Source organism: Dipodomys merriami, unplaced genomic scaffold (assembly GCF_024711535.1).
Source record: "Dipodomys merriami isolate MVZ:Mamm:240054 unplaced genomic scaffold, mDipMer1.0.p SCAF_275, whole genome shotgun sequence".
Lineage (NCBI taxonomy): Eukaryota > Metazoa > Chordata > Mammalia > Rodentia > Heteromyidae > Dipodomys > Dipodomys merriami.
This window is the reverse complement of record NW_027204215.1, coordinates 470,969-484,867: the sequence shown is the minus strand read 5'-3', so window position 1 is coordinate 484,867 and position 13,899 is coordinate 470,969. Positions and strand designations below refer to the sequence as shown.

At 56.1% G+C, this 13,899-nt stretch overlaps 1 protein-coding gene across 2 annotated transcripts in view; it reads right to left on the bottom strand.

The window, feature by feature from the left end:
* Positions 1-13,499, bottom strand: part of LOC138837758 (zinc finger and BTB domain-containing protein 46) — a 63,433-nt gene extending 49,934 nt beyond the window's left edge. For both annotated transcript variants that reach the window (XM_070036728.1, XM_070036727.1), the window contains exon 1: positions 13,347-13,499. The gene's annotated coding sequence lies outside the window, so the exon portion shown is untranslated. The remainder of the gene's footprint in view (positions 1-13,346) is intronic.
* Positions 13,500-13,899: the final 400 nt, after the last annotated feature.

Sequence of the window (13,899 nt, the reverse complement as noted above, 5' to 3'; positions counted from 1 at the left end):
AGAGTACCCCACAGTGAATCGCCAACCCAGTGTACCCCCAGTGGAATCACCAACCCAGAGTACCCCACAGCAGGAATCCAACCCAGTATACCCCACAGCAGGAATCCAACCCAGTATACCCCACAGCAGGAATCACCAACCCAGTGTACCCCCAGTGGAATCACCAACCCAGTGTACCCCACAGCGGAATCACCAACCCAGTGTACCCCCAGTGGAATCACCAACCCAGTGTACCTCACAGTGGAATCACCAACCCAGTGTACCCCACAGTGGAATCACCAACCCAGTGTACCCCACAGCAGAATCACCAACCCAGTGTACCCCACAGCGGAATCACCAACCCAGTGTACCCCCAGTGGAATCACCAACCCAGTGTACCCCCAGTGGAATCACCAACCCAGTGTACCCCACAGCAGGAATCACCAACCCAGTGTACCTCACAGTGGAATCACCAACCCAGTGTACCCCACAGTGAATCGCCAACCCAGCATACCCCACAATGGGACCCAGGCAGACTTGGACTTTCTTCATCCTCAGCACACACTACAGTGTTTAGACCATTTCTTTTCTTCTAAAAATCTCCAGGCAAAGACAGGAGCCATGTGACATCATTGTGCAAACTGAATTTTACATACATCAAATCTATTAAGTCTTATGGATGTGTGTGCTGGTACTGGAGCCTGAACTCAGGGTCTTGAGCTCTTGGTTGGCACTCTACCATTTAAACCATACCTCCATGTCCATATGTCAAATTACTGGCATGACAGTACACTGATTTCTTTTAAATGAGTGGTAGGTATGGTTGCACACACCACAGAGGTGGTCAAGAACACAGTTCTTAACTTCCAACAAGAGAGAAGACAGGAGCCAGAGGCAGGCTGTGACTCCAGCAATGGGGATGGCCAGGACAAGGAGCCACACAACAAGGGAAGAAGATACGGAGCCCTGGGGCCAGTATGTGTCTGGTTGGGAGGGTGCTGCTGGGCCTGGGAACGGCTGGGGTTCCAGAGCCAGGATGGGGCGGTCCAGCCACATGCATCACTCACAAGGAGCCCACATGTGCATGCCCTGACTTGGGCTCTGATGCCAGGTGAGGAAAAACACAAGACCAGACTAGGGCAGGCCCATCTGGGGACCAGGTCCCTTTGCCTAACATGGGATTCCTGGGGATAAGCAATTTCCAGCACTGTTGTTTCAACTGCTGGGAGGTTGTCCTGTAGGACTTCCTCTGCTTTGCCTGGTGGGAAAAGGGAGGGAAGGTGGCTCAGTGGTAGAGCGCTTGCCTCCCATGCATGAGGCCGTGTTCGATTCCTCAGCACCACATAAGCAGAAAAAAACCAGAAGTGGTGCTCACGTGGTAGAGCGCTAGCCTTTAGCTGAAAAGCTGAGGGACAGCACCCAGGCCCCGAGTTCAGGCCCCACAACTGACAAAAAAAAAAAAAAAAAAGAAAAAGAAGAAGAAAAAAGGGAGAGGCCAGCTGAGTACCTCAGGTTCCAGTGAGGAGCCTGGTCATTAGACCTCCATCTACAGACCATATATGAGGTCGAGAACAGGGGGTCATTAGTAATGATACAAGACGCGTGGAGGTCCCTTGTTTCTGGAGTCTCCTTGCATTTTATATTTAGCATCCACATATCAGACATGTGCCATTTATCTCTTTGCTCTTGGCTTACCTCACTCGAAATGATTTTTTCTGGTTCCACCCATTTCTCTGCAAATGCCATTATTTTATCCTTTCTAATGGCTGCCTCTTCTCTTGAAGGAAGCCCTCACAAGTACCCAGCCAATCGGTGCTCCCTTGACAGGAAGCCGTCACAAGTACCCAGCCAATCAGTGCTCCCTTGACAGGGCACAGGGCCTCCCTGCCTGACACTACCATCCTGTTCTCTGGCCCAGGCAGAAAGCCACTCAGGCAGAGAAGACATGTCAACGTCAACCCTGCAGATGCAGCATAGACCCTGGGGGTCAGTAGAACCACGGTGCCTTCTTTACGTTTAAAACTGCAATACGTACATCTTACTTTTTTTTTTTGTTGGTCGTGGGTCTTGAACTCTGGACCTGGCACTGTCCCTCAGCTCTTCAGCTCAAGGCTAGCGCTCTACCACTTGAGCCACAGTGCCACTTCTGGTTTTCTGAGTGGTTTATTGAAGATAAAGAGTCTGATGGAGTTTCCTGCATGGGCTGGCTTTGAACTGCAATTCTCAGATCTCAGCCTGCTGAATAGCTAGGATGACAAGCGTGAGACTCCGGTGCACAGCAAGTCTTAATTTTTAACCCAAGAATATTTCAAGGGCTGGGAAGGTGGCTCAGTGGTAGAGTGCTTGCCTTGCATGCATGAAGCCCTGGGTTCAATTCCTCAGCACCACCTAAGCAGAAAAAAAAGCTGGAAGTGGCCGGGCGCTGGTGGCTCACGCCTGTAATCCTAGCTACTCAGGAGGCTGAGATCTGAGGATCGCGGTTCAAAGCCAGCCCGGGCAGGAGAGACTGTGAGACTCCTATCTCCAATAAACCACCAGAAAACCGGAAGTGGCGCTGTAGCTCAAGTGGTACAGCGCTCGCCTTGAGCTGAAGAGCTGAGGGACAGTGCCCAGGCCCAGAGTTCAAGCCCCAGGACCGACAAAAAAAAAAAAAAAAAAAAAAAAAAGCTGGAAGTGGCGCTATGGCTCAAGTGGTAGAGCGCTCGCCTTGAGCTGAAGAGCTGAGGGACAGCGCCCAGGCCCTGAGTTCAGGCCCTACAACAGGACCCCCACACACACAAAAAAAGGAATATTTCAAAACATTCTGTGCTAATAGAAGTAAAATGAGATGGGAGACCCTAACCCTGAGGGTGGGGATTGTGCAGTCACTGATGCTGGGGTCAGGTGTGCTGGGATGGACTGCAGGGCCATCAGGGGCATGGGAGGCACGGACCATCACCCGTAGAGGGATGCTGACGTCAGAATCCCAGTGCCTGTGAGCAGGACCCTGTCCAGCAATAGCGTTTGTTGTTGCTGCTGCTGTTGTTTTCGTGAAGCTTGAGCTCTGGGCCTGGGCGCTGTCCCTCAGCTCTTCAGCTCAAGGCTAGCGCTCTACCACTTGAGCTACTCCATCACTTCCAGTTTTCTGGGTGGTTTATTGGAGATAAGAGTCTCATGGAGGGGCTGGGAAGGTGGCTCAGTGGTAGAGCGCTTGCCTTGCATGCCTGAGGCCCTGGATTCAATTCCTCAGCACCACATGACCGGACCCAAAAACAACAACAACAACAACAAAGTGTCTCATGGAGTTTCCTGCCCGGGCTGGCTTTGAATCATGATCCTCAGATCTCAGCCTCTGAGTAGCTAAGATGACAGGCGTGAGCCACTGGCGCCCAGCCAGAAATAGTTTTTGCAGATCTCACACAGCAAAGGTGAGGTGGTAGGGTGACTTAGTGTGCCTGGTGTCTTCATGAATGTGGAAACATGCACATAGATGGGGGAGGGGGGTGGGGGGGAGACTGCAGAGACAGGGGACAGAGCCCCAGCCAAGGAGCTCCTGGGCCGCCAAGAGCCCACACAAAAGCTACACAGTAACTTCTTCAGTTATATTTTTATTATCTGTAAGTAGTTGTACAAAGTTGTACATTCAATAAATCAGTTTATAAGTACAATGAATCTTGACCCAGTGACTTTTAGTGGTAGCGCTTGCCTCGCACGCATGAAGCCTTGGGTTGGATTCCTCAGTACCACATACACTGAAAAAACCCAGAAGAGGTGCTATGGCTTAAGTGGTAGAGTGCTAGCCTTGAGCACAGAGAAGCTCAGGGACAGAGCCCAAGCCTTGAGTTCAAGCCCCAGCAGGAAAAAAAGAAAGAGAGAAAACAGATCAGAGCCAGCATGATAGTACCTGCATGTAATCCTAATACTTGGAAGACAGAGGCAGGAAGATAAATAATGAGCTGAGGCCAATCTGGGCTGCACAGTGAACCCGTCTCAAATCCTTCTACCCAAATATCAAAAAATTAAAAGGCTGAAGTTAGATGGTTTAACAAATGGAAAACCACTACCAGATGTAAGTGTTATCTGAACACCTGAGCTGCATCAGCTGACAGAGGAGCGGGCCTGCATGGCACAGGGCTGCTCAAGGCCATGCCACACTCTCACGCAAACACCAGGACCTCACCTTTGCTTTCCTGATTTTTATCCAAACTGTGGGGTGTTGTAAGGGTAGTTCAGCCTCCTTTAACTCTCTGCCGGGTTGTCTGCAGGGATTTCAGCCTGACTACTTTCTCAAAAGCTCAACCACCTGGACACAGAGGCCACTTTTGTGCACGTGCTGCTGACAGAAACTGCTGAGACGCCGGTGGCACCGGCTCTGGTGTCCCACAGCCACCTGACCCGAGTCTCAAGTCCAGCAGGCTGCGTCCCTGCTGCACACAGCGCAGGCCTCTCAGACTCCTCAGGCCACAGAACCATAGAGCAGTAATTGCCCGAGCAATAAACCGCACATGGACCGTGGACAGGACTGCACACAGACAACCCTCTGGCTACCCTGGGCTTCCTGTGATTTCCAGACTGTTTCCACAATCAGTAGGACATCAGGCCCTTACAGCCCCGCTGCCATCGCAGCCACCGTACCTGGCCTTTCCAGGCTCTGGCCCCAGGAGTGGCTAAGTGAGATGAGACACAGGCAGGCGCCCCAGGCTTCGGGGTGAGACAGGACAGACCTGGCACGAGCCTGCGTCAGGTCGGAGGTCCACGCACCTCCCCATCGCCTGAGACAGCCCAGCAAGGCTGGCACAGCAGAAGGGCAGCTCCTCTGCTGGGCACGCTGGAGCACCACCCTGCAGCAGAGCAGCTCCACCCTGCTCCTCCAGTCCCTCCCCGGGACGCTCTCCTCCGCCAAACACTAGGCAGGACAGGTGTCACAGCAACTTCAAGAAATGGAACTCTGGTTGAGTGGCCCCATGCCTGCCACGCTGGCCACACCGGCACTGCTGTGAGGAGCGGCCATCAGAGCAGATCAGCCTACAAGATGCCCGCTCAGTCAAACGGCCGGGCACACGGGCCACTCCCGTCACCCAGCTGTGGAGGGAAGCAAACACAGGAAGATCAAGTACAGACCCAACCAGAAAGCAAGACTCTATCTCAAAACATCAGTACAAGCCAGGTGCCCGTGGCTCATGCTTATAACCCTCGCTTGGAGGCTTCAAGGTTTGAAGCCAGCTCAAGCAGGTAAATCTGAAAGATTCTTTTTTTCTTTTCTCCATCCTGGGGCTTGAACTCAGGGCCTGGGCTTCTTTGGCTCAAGGCTAACATGCTACCACTTGAGCCACAGGGGCGCCTTCAGCCTTTTCTGTTTATGTGGTACTGAGGAATCAAACCCAGGGATTCATGCATGATAGGCAAGCACTCTACCACTGAGCCACATTTCCAGCTCCTGAAAGATCCTTCTTTTTTTTGATCGGTCGTGGGGCCTGAACTCTGGGCCTGGGCGCTGTCCCTCAGCTCTTCAGCTCAAGGCTAGCGCTCTACCACTTGAGCCACAGCGCCACTTCTGGCTTTTTTCTTTTTGCTTATGTGGTGCTGAGGAATCGAACCCAGGGCCTCATGCATGCAAGGCAAGCGCTCTACCACTGAGCCACCTTCCCAGCCCTCCTGAAAGATTCTTATCTCCCCACTAACTAGTAAAAAGCCAGACATAGAGGTATGGTTCCAGTGACAGAATGCCAGTCTTGAGCAAAAAAGCTCAAAAGCACAAGGCCTTGAGTACAGGGACGTGTATGTGCACTCTCTCCCTCGCTCTCTCCCCCCCCACACACACACCTCCAAACAAAGCAAAGGCAAGAGTGTTTCGACATCACATATGTCTTCAAGGCAATGATATAGATGTTTCTACATCACCCTTAGGAATGGGTAACAATCATCTCCTTATAGAAAAACATGTAAATTTCCTATTTATGGAGTTACCCAAGTTAACCAAACAGAGTGAAAATGCACAACAGCACATTTTTGATAAAATAACACTAATCAGAAAAACCTAAACTGCAGAGTGACATTAACCTCAAATGTTTTATTTGCTTCAGACAACAATGTCTTAACAGTACCTGTATGGTTTTAAATATCTTAAATTCCTTAGTTTCCCTTTAGAGATCAATTTGTAAATGAACTTATAGTCATTAAGAGTTATTTTAAATGATAGGAACATTAAATGATAGTACATTCATACTCCTAAAAAATGTTCAAAACACAAGATCAAAGAGTCTTTTAAGAGCTTGTTTAAACTGGGCACTAGTGGCTCATACCTATAATCCTAGCTACTTAAGGGGCTGAGATCTGAGGGTCACAGTTCAAAGCCAGACTGGGCAGGAAAGTCTGTGAAACTCTTATCTCCAATTCACCTCCAAAAAGCCAGAAGTGGAGCTGTGGTTCAAGTGGTAGAGCACTAGCCCTGAGCAAAAAAGCTCAGGGACAGCACCCAGGCCCTGAGTTCAAGACCCAGTGCCAGCACAAAAAAAAAAAAAAAGCCTGTCAAAGCCTTCCAGTGAGGAAAATCTGTCTGTTCAACAGACACAGCAATAGCCAACAACTCTAGGTTTCTCTCATGTAAGGTTTCTACAGAAAAACCACTGCCTGCAACTCAACTGTGTAACAAATTCTAACCTTTATTGGCAGAGGGGTAGAGGACAAAGCCGAGGTAGTGAAAGTGGTTGAGACAGGCTGGGCCATTCAAATACTAGCACATTGTGCCAAACTTCAGCCAGGTGGTTCTGTGGTGCCTGGACCCGTCCAGCAAGCCCCTGCCAGCCATCCTCGGGATCATGACCTTTTCACATGTGACAGATCCCAACTGAAAATTCGCAGAAAGTCTTACAAACATCCCCAGCGTTGGCCTGTGTACAAATGCAAAGCCAGGCTGTAGGGCTGAGCACCTCCTGGGCCCCAGGGGTGAACACAGAGTCTCTCCCACGGCCAGCCTTCCAGTTCCCTGACAGGCCACAAGACGGGGCTCAGCCGCACGCCGGGACCGGCAGCTTCCTCCCACTCCCATGCCTGGATGTGAAAGGAAAGCACACCAGCCTGGAAATGGCCAGTGTGCAGCACCAACATGCACACACTCGTGCACGCACACAGGCAGCAAGCACAGGCCGAGGGTGACAGCACCCAAGGGGAAATGCTGGATGCTGCACCCTTGGCCAGACACTCCCTCGGGAAATTTCAGTCCTTTCCCTCTGTCCTGATTCCTATCGTGACCTTTGTTCCCTTTGAACTGTAAGCTCAGTCTACATGATGCCTTAGTTTTCTTCTAGTAAGAGGGGTTGTTGGCTAAGGAGCAACTAGGAGAGCAACTAGGTTACATTTGATGAGAGAGGGGGTGGGGAGGAGATGGATGTCCAGGAAAATCTGGGGTTCAGAAGGTTTCCTACAAAACAGGATTCTAAATAGGTTTCAGGACGGCCCCAGCTTCCTGAAGGTGTGTCATGATATATGTAAATTCTAGGCATCAGGACCACCTCAACGCTGAGCATCCCGACATACACCTGACTAGCAAGTCAGGAAACCACTAATGTCCTGCGGATCCAGGATTCTACTAGAAACTGGATGAAGATTAAAGCCAAATGCCAGGCACACCAGCATTGTTATCTTCTTCAGACACTTCATTCTCATGTCTAAATGAAATTGAGTAATTTCTATTCACTTTAAAAATCCCCAAGCTTTGGCTGGGAAGGTGGCTCAGTGGTAGAGCGCTTGCCTTGCATGCATGAGGCCCTGGGTTCGATTCCTCAGCACCACATAAGCAGAAGAAAAAAAAGCCGGAAGTGGCGCAGTGGCTAAAGTGGTAGAGTGCTAGCCTTGAGCTGAAGAGTTGAGAAACAGTGCCCAGGCCCAGAGTTCAGGCCCACGACCACCCCTGCTCCCAGCCCCTGCCAAAAAAAAGAATCTCCAAGCTGAAGCTGGGTACCAATGGCTCAAAGGTTCAAAGCCAGCTCAGGTAGATTGATCAAAAAGACTCATCTCCAGTTCACCAGCAAAGAGCTGGGAGGGTGTGTGTGGCTTACATGGCAGAATGCCAATCTTGAGCAAAAAGAGCTAAGCAAAGGCATGTGGCTGAAGCCCCTCTGTACAACTACTTAAAGATAATAAAGGCTGGGAGTGTGGCTTATTGGTAGAGTGCTTGCCTAGCATGCATGAAGCTCTGGGTTCGATTCCTCAGTACTACATAAGCAGAAAAGGCCAGAAGTGGGGCTGTGGCTCAAGTGGTAGAGTGCTAGCCTTGAGTACAGAGAAGCTCAGGGACAGTGTCCGAGCCCCGAGTTCAAGCCCCAGAACCAACACACACACACACACACACACACTTAAGCCTATAACCCAAGGCACAGAGGTGCCCTCTCTGTGAAAATCTACAAGGAAAAGCTGCACAAACGTGAAATATTAGTGAAGATTTTCTAGTAAGCATAGGAAACAAGCAAAGTAAAGCCACATCCCCTACAAGTAGCAATGTTCCTTAACTTTTACATAGATTAAGACTTTCTGAAAATTCATCATTCACTTGAATGTATTGATCTTTCTTTCTATTTTGAGGGTAGGGGATGATGGAGACACATGTCAGAGAGGCCCCAGTGGAAGGAGCAGGAGAACGCTGGAATGTCCTGGGGACGTGAACATGCAGCAGTAGGGCAGCTTGGCCATTTTCCAAAATCCATGACAAATGATCGTCCATTGTGGGCTCAAGGGAAGGGGCCCTGTGCCGCGGCATAAGCAGACAACCCACACCTATAACCCGAGCTACTCAGGAGGCTGAGATCTAAGAGTCATGGCTCAAAGCCAGCCCTGGCAGACTCATCTCCAATTAACCAGCAAAAAGCTGGCTCACGCCTGTAATCCTAGCTAGTCAGGAGGCTGAGATCTGAGGATCACAGTTCAAAGCCAGCCCAGGCAGGAAAGTCTGTGAGACTCTAATCTCCAATAAACCCTAGAAAACTGGAAGTGGTGCTGTGGCTCAAGTGGTAGAGAGCTTGCCTTGAGCTGAAGAGCTGAGGGACAGCGCCCAGGCCCAGAGCCCCACGACCTACAAAAAAAAAAGCTGGAACTGGAGGCACACCTCAAGTAATAAGAGTATATCAAGATACGAAAAAGCCAAGCAGAAATACAAAGTCCTGAGTTTAATTCCTGGTACCTGCACAAAGAAAACTGTGATGACATTCCTCAACATCTTCCTTTGAAATGTTAGTAATTTTTGATAAAATAATGTTTAAGAAATACTTAATAATTTCTTAATCTAAATTAAATGACCAGTGAAATTCAACTATTCAGCAGAAAAATCTTGCATAAGCCATATTTAGTTTAGGTTAAATTTTACTGATCTTGCTTGTTTTTAGTCTTTTCTTTGTGTGTGTGGGGGTATGTTTGCACATGTGCGTGTGCGCACACACACACACACACACACACACACACACACACACACACACACACACACGCCAGTCCTGGGATTTGAACTCAAGACATGGGCTCTGTTCCTAAACTTCTTTTGCTCAAGGCTAGCACTCTACCAAGTAAGCCATGCCATGACTCCATTTCCAGCTTTTTTTTTTTTTTTGGTAGTTAGGTGGATATAAGAGTCTCAGGGACTTTTCTGTACAGGGTGGCTTTGAACCACGATCCTCAGATCTCAGCCTTCTGAGCAGACAGGATGACAAAGTGAGCCACCAGTGTCCAGCTTGTTTGTAGTCTTAACAGAACTTGTTTATTAGTCTTTTTATTCTTTTACCCATGTCTTACAGGCAGGCATGGAAGGCACAGTTAGCAAGAACAGCAGAAAAATCCCAGTTGTCCAATGGTCTCAGACCCTAGCACTCCATACCACTTCATGGCCAAAACTGTTCATGACAAAGCACAAAAAGCTGGCACTGGTGGCTCACTCCCGTATTCCCAGCTCCTCAGGAGACTGAGGCCTGAGGATGGCCGGCTGTTCAAAGCCAGCCTGGGTATCTCCAGTTAAATTCTTTGTGGCACTGTGGCTCAAAGTGTCAGAGTGCCAGCCTTGAGTGAAAGAGCTCAGGGACAGTGCCCAGGCTATGAGTTCAAGCCCCAGGACTGGCAAAAAAAAAAAAAAAAATCAAAGAAAGAAAAAAAGAAAACCAAAGTGCCAACCACAGGATGGGAAACCACAACTAAGACCAGTCAATTGGGTTTCAAAACTTATATAAATTTTTTTTTTTTGGTCAGTCGTGGGCCTGAACTCTGGGCCTGGGCACCGTCCCTGCCCTCTTCCGCTCAAGACTTGCACGCTACCCCTTGAACCACAGCGCCACTTCCGGCTTTACTTTTTCTGCTTATATGGTACTGAGGAATTGAACCCAGGGCCTCATGCATGCAAGGAAAGCGCTCTACCACTGAGCCACCCTTGTAGCCTTCTTAAATACTTTCCATTACCCATTTATTCTTAGGCCCTGGCCATCCAGAAAACCAGCAACAAGAACAATCTTAGCTCTTCCTCCCAGGTGAGGGGGCAGATTTACAGTGGGATTCTTCACCCATCAACCATCACCATCACTCCATACAACTTAAGGTAAAATGTCTACAGAGCAAAAGGAAAAACTTGCATTTTTATGAGAATCAGAGCTGGGGATGACACAGTCCCAAGATAGAGCTGCCTGTGGTGGGTGTTTGAACTCTGGTAGCAAATGTGAGTGGCAACGGTGTGTTTTCTAGAACTTTCCTGTCACTAACACAATGATCAAGAGGGGCACTGGAGCACAGAATGCAACTGTCTTGAAAACGAGCTCAAATTTGTGGGGTTTTGGTGCTCAGAGGCCGGCCTGAGGTTTTGGTGGAGAGCAGAGCACAGCACTGAACGCGCCCCAGAAACCAGGCCACAGGGACAGCATGGCCCAGTTCCCTGTGTGCAACCCCACACGAGGGGAATAACGGGAAGTTTGCGCTAGATTGTAATTCGGTGAACAGTGTTTGTAAACAATGTGTGTCTCACAACAGTGACTGCCCTCTTCCCTCTGCTCCTCAGCATGCTCAGGACGTTTCTGCCCAGACTTCCACATCAGCAAGGGACACAGGCATCACGGGGGCAGGGGCCAGCCTGATGTCTGCATGCAGGGAGTGGGGACCCAGGTGGAGGGAGGCCAGGCTGGCCAGGGGGGGAGGGAGGCCAGGGGGAGGCCAGGCTGGCCAGGGGGAGGGAGGCCAGGGGAGGGAGGCCAGGTGGAGGGAGGCCAGGCTGGCCAGGGGGAGGCCAGGGGGAGGGAGGCCAGGCTGGCCAGGGGGAGGGAGGCCAGGGGGGAGGGAGGCCAGGCTGGCCAGGGGGGGAGGCCAGGTGGAGGGAGGCCAGGCTGGCCAGGGGGGGAGGCCAGGGGGAGGGAGGCCAGGCTGGCCAGGGGGGGAGGCCAGGGGGAGGGAGGCCAGGGGGAGGGAGGCCAGGGGGAGGGAGGCCAGGCTGGCCAGGGGGGAGGCCAGGTGGAGGGAGACCAGGCTGGCCAGGGGGAGGGAGGCCAGGTGGAGGGAGACCAGGCTGGCCAGGGGGAGGGAGGCCAGGGGGAGGGAGGCCAGGCTGGCCAGGGGGGGAGGCCAGGTGGAGGGAGGCCAGGCTGGCCAGGGGGGGAGGCCAGGGGGAGGGAGGCCAGGCTGGCCGGGGGGGAGGCCAGGGGGAGGGAGGCCAGGGGGAGGGAGGCCAGGCTGGCCAGGGGGGGAGGCCAGGGGGAGGGAGGCCAGGCTGGCCAGGGGGGGAGGCCAGGGGGAGGGAGGCCAGGCTGGCCAGGGGGGGAGGCCAGGGGGAGGGAGGCCAGGCTGGCCAGGGGGGGAGGCCAGGGGGAGGGAGGCCAGGCTGGCCAGGGGGGGAGGCCAGGTGGAGGGAGACCAGGCTGGCCAGGGGGAGGGAGGCCAGGTGGAGGGAGACCAGGCTGGCCAGGGGGAGGGAGGCCAGGGGGAGGGAGGCCAGGGGGAGGGAGGCCAGGCTGGCCAGGGGGAGGGAGGCCAGGGGAAGGGAGGCCAGGCTGGCCAGGGGGAGGGAGGCCAGGCTGGCCAGGCGGAAGGAGGCCAGGATGGCATGGGGGGGGAGGCCAGGCTGGCCAGGGGGAGGAAGTCAGGGGGAGGGAGGCCAGGCTGGCCAGGGGGAGGAAGGCCAGGGGGAGAGAGGCCAGGCTGGCCTGGGGGGGGAGGCCAGGCTGGCCAGGTGGAGGGAGGCCAGGGGGAGGGAGGCCTCAGCGCCGAGGTCCGAGCACAGGTTCACACCTCAGCCGCTAAACCTGGGCGGAAACGGAGCACCACGTGCGCATCCGGGATCTGGGGATCTGGTCGCAGCCCTGGTCAAGGTCCCCGCGGGCGGACACCTCCGAGTGCGGGAACCGGCCCGGTCCCGGGGGGAGGGGCGCGAGCCCTCGGGGCCTTCTCCAGCCCTGCGCCCAGGAAGCCGACGGCGGCCGGGCGCCGCTCCCCGCCGAGGTGCGCACTCGACGCCGCTGCCGAGGGCGGGCGGCGGCGCGGAGCCTGGGGTCGGAGCCCGGGCGCAGGTGCGCGGTCCCCGCCGCCCGGCCCCACGCAGCGCCCGAGCCCCGCAGCCAAACTTTCTTTTGTGTGTAGTCGCCGCCGAGGCCCCCGGGGCTGCGGGGCCCCGTCCGGCCCCATTGTGCGCGGCGCCCGCCGCGCGCGGGGCTGACAGGTCCGTGTACCGGGAAACAAAGACGCGGCCGGCGGGGTCCCGCGGCCGGCGGGGTCCCGCGCCCCGCGCGCGCCCCGAGCGCTCCCCGCGCCGCGGGGGCGGCGGCGCCCGCTCCGGCCGGTAATTAAAATGGAGACTCGACCAGCGTCCAGCTCCGGGGGAGACAATGACCCCCGGCGCCGCAGGGCGCGGGGAGCCGCCCGCGCCCGCCGCCCGCAGTTCCGACTCTTGGCAAACTCGGCGCGGGCGGGTCCGGGTCCGGGTCCGGGTCCGGGTGCGGGTGCGGGTGCGGCGCGCGGCGCGGGCGGGGGGCTCGGGCCGCCTCCCGGGGCCGGGCGTTGACGCAGCAGAAATTACCAGCTGGAAAATTCCCGGTCGAGGTGCGGGGGGAGGGCCCGCGGGGCCGGGGCCGGAGGCGCCGGGCCGGGGCTCGCGGCCCCCGCGGCCCCCGCGGCCGCCGCCGCCGCGCTCGGCCCCGCCGCCCGCCCCGCCCACGCCGCTCCGGCCCCGGCCCCGCGGGCCCGCGCCGCCCCCCGGCCCGCACCCGGCGCCGATCGCCCCCGGGAGGGCGCCCCCGCGGGGCGGGGCGGGGCGGGGCGGACGGCGGGGCGGGGTCGCGCCCCGGCTTCCCGGCGGCCGGGGCCCGGGCGGCCCGACCCGGTGCCGGCCCCGCGGCGATGCGCTGACGCGGCCGAGCGGACAATGAGCCGGCGCCGCTTACCTGTGACCCCATGGGGCGCGGGCGCGGGCGGGCGCCGGGGCCGCGGACCGGCGCCAGGGATCGCGCCGCCGCGGGCGAGCGCTGCGTCTGGGCGGCTCCGGCTCTCACGCTCGCTGGAGCCGCTCGGTCCGTCCGTCCGCCCGCCCGCCTGTCCGTCCGTCCGTCCGTCCGTCCGTCAGGCCGGCGCGCGCCCCCGCGCCGCTCCAGCCCCGCGGCCCCCGCCGCCCGCGCGCGCCCCGCCCGCAGACCCTGACCCCGCCCCCGGCGCGCGCCAGGCCGCCGCTGATTGGTCCGCGCTGCGCCCCGGCCGCGGCCGCCGCCCCAGCCCCGCCCCCTCCGGCCGGCCGCCGGCCCCGCCCCCCTCCGCTGGGTCCGAGCCGCGGGGCCGGAGGGGGCCGCGCGGCCACCGGGGCTCCCGCCGCACCCCCACCCCCGTGGCCGCCGGACGGCGGAAGTGCCGGCTGTGGCTCGCTGGGCATTGTGGGAAGCCCCCTCCCCCGGGCTGCCGGGCGCGGGGGCCGCGCGCCGGGGGTCTCCGGGCCCGGCGCCCTGG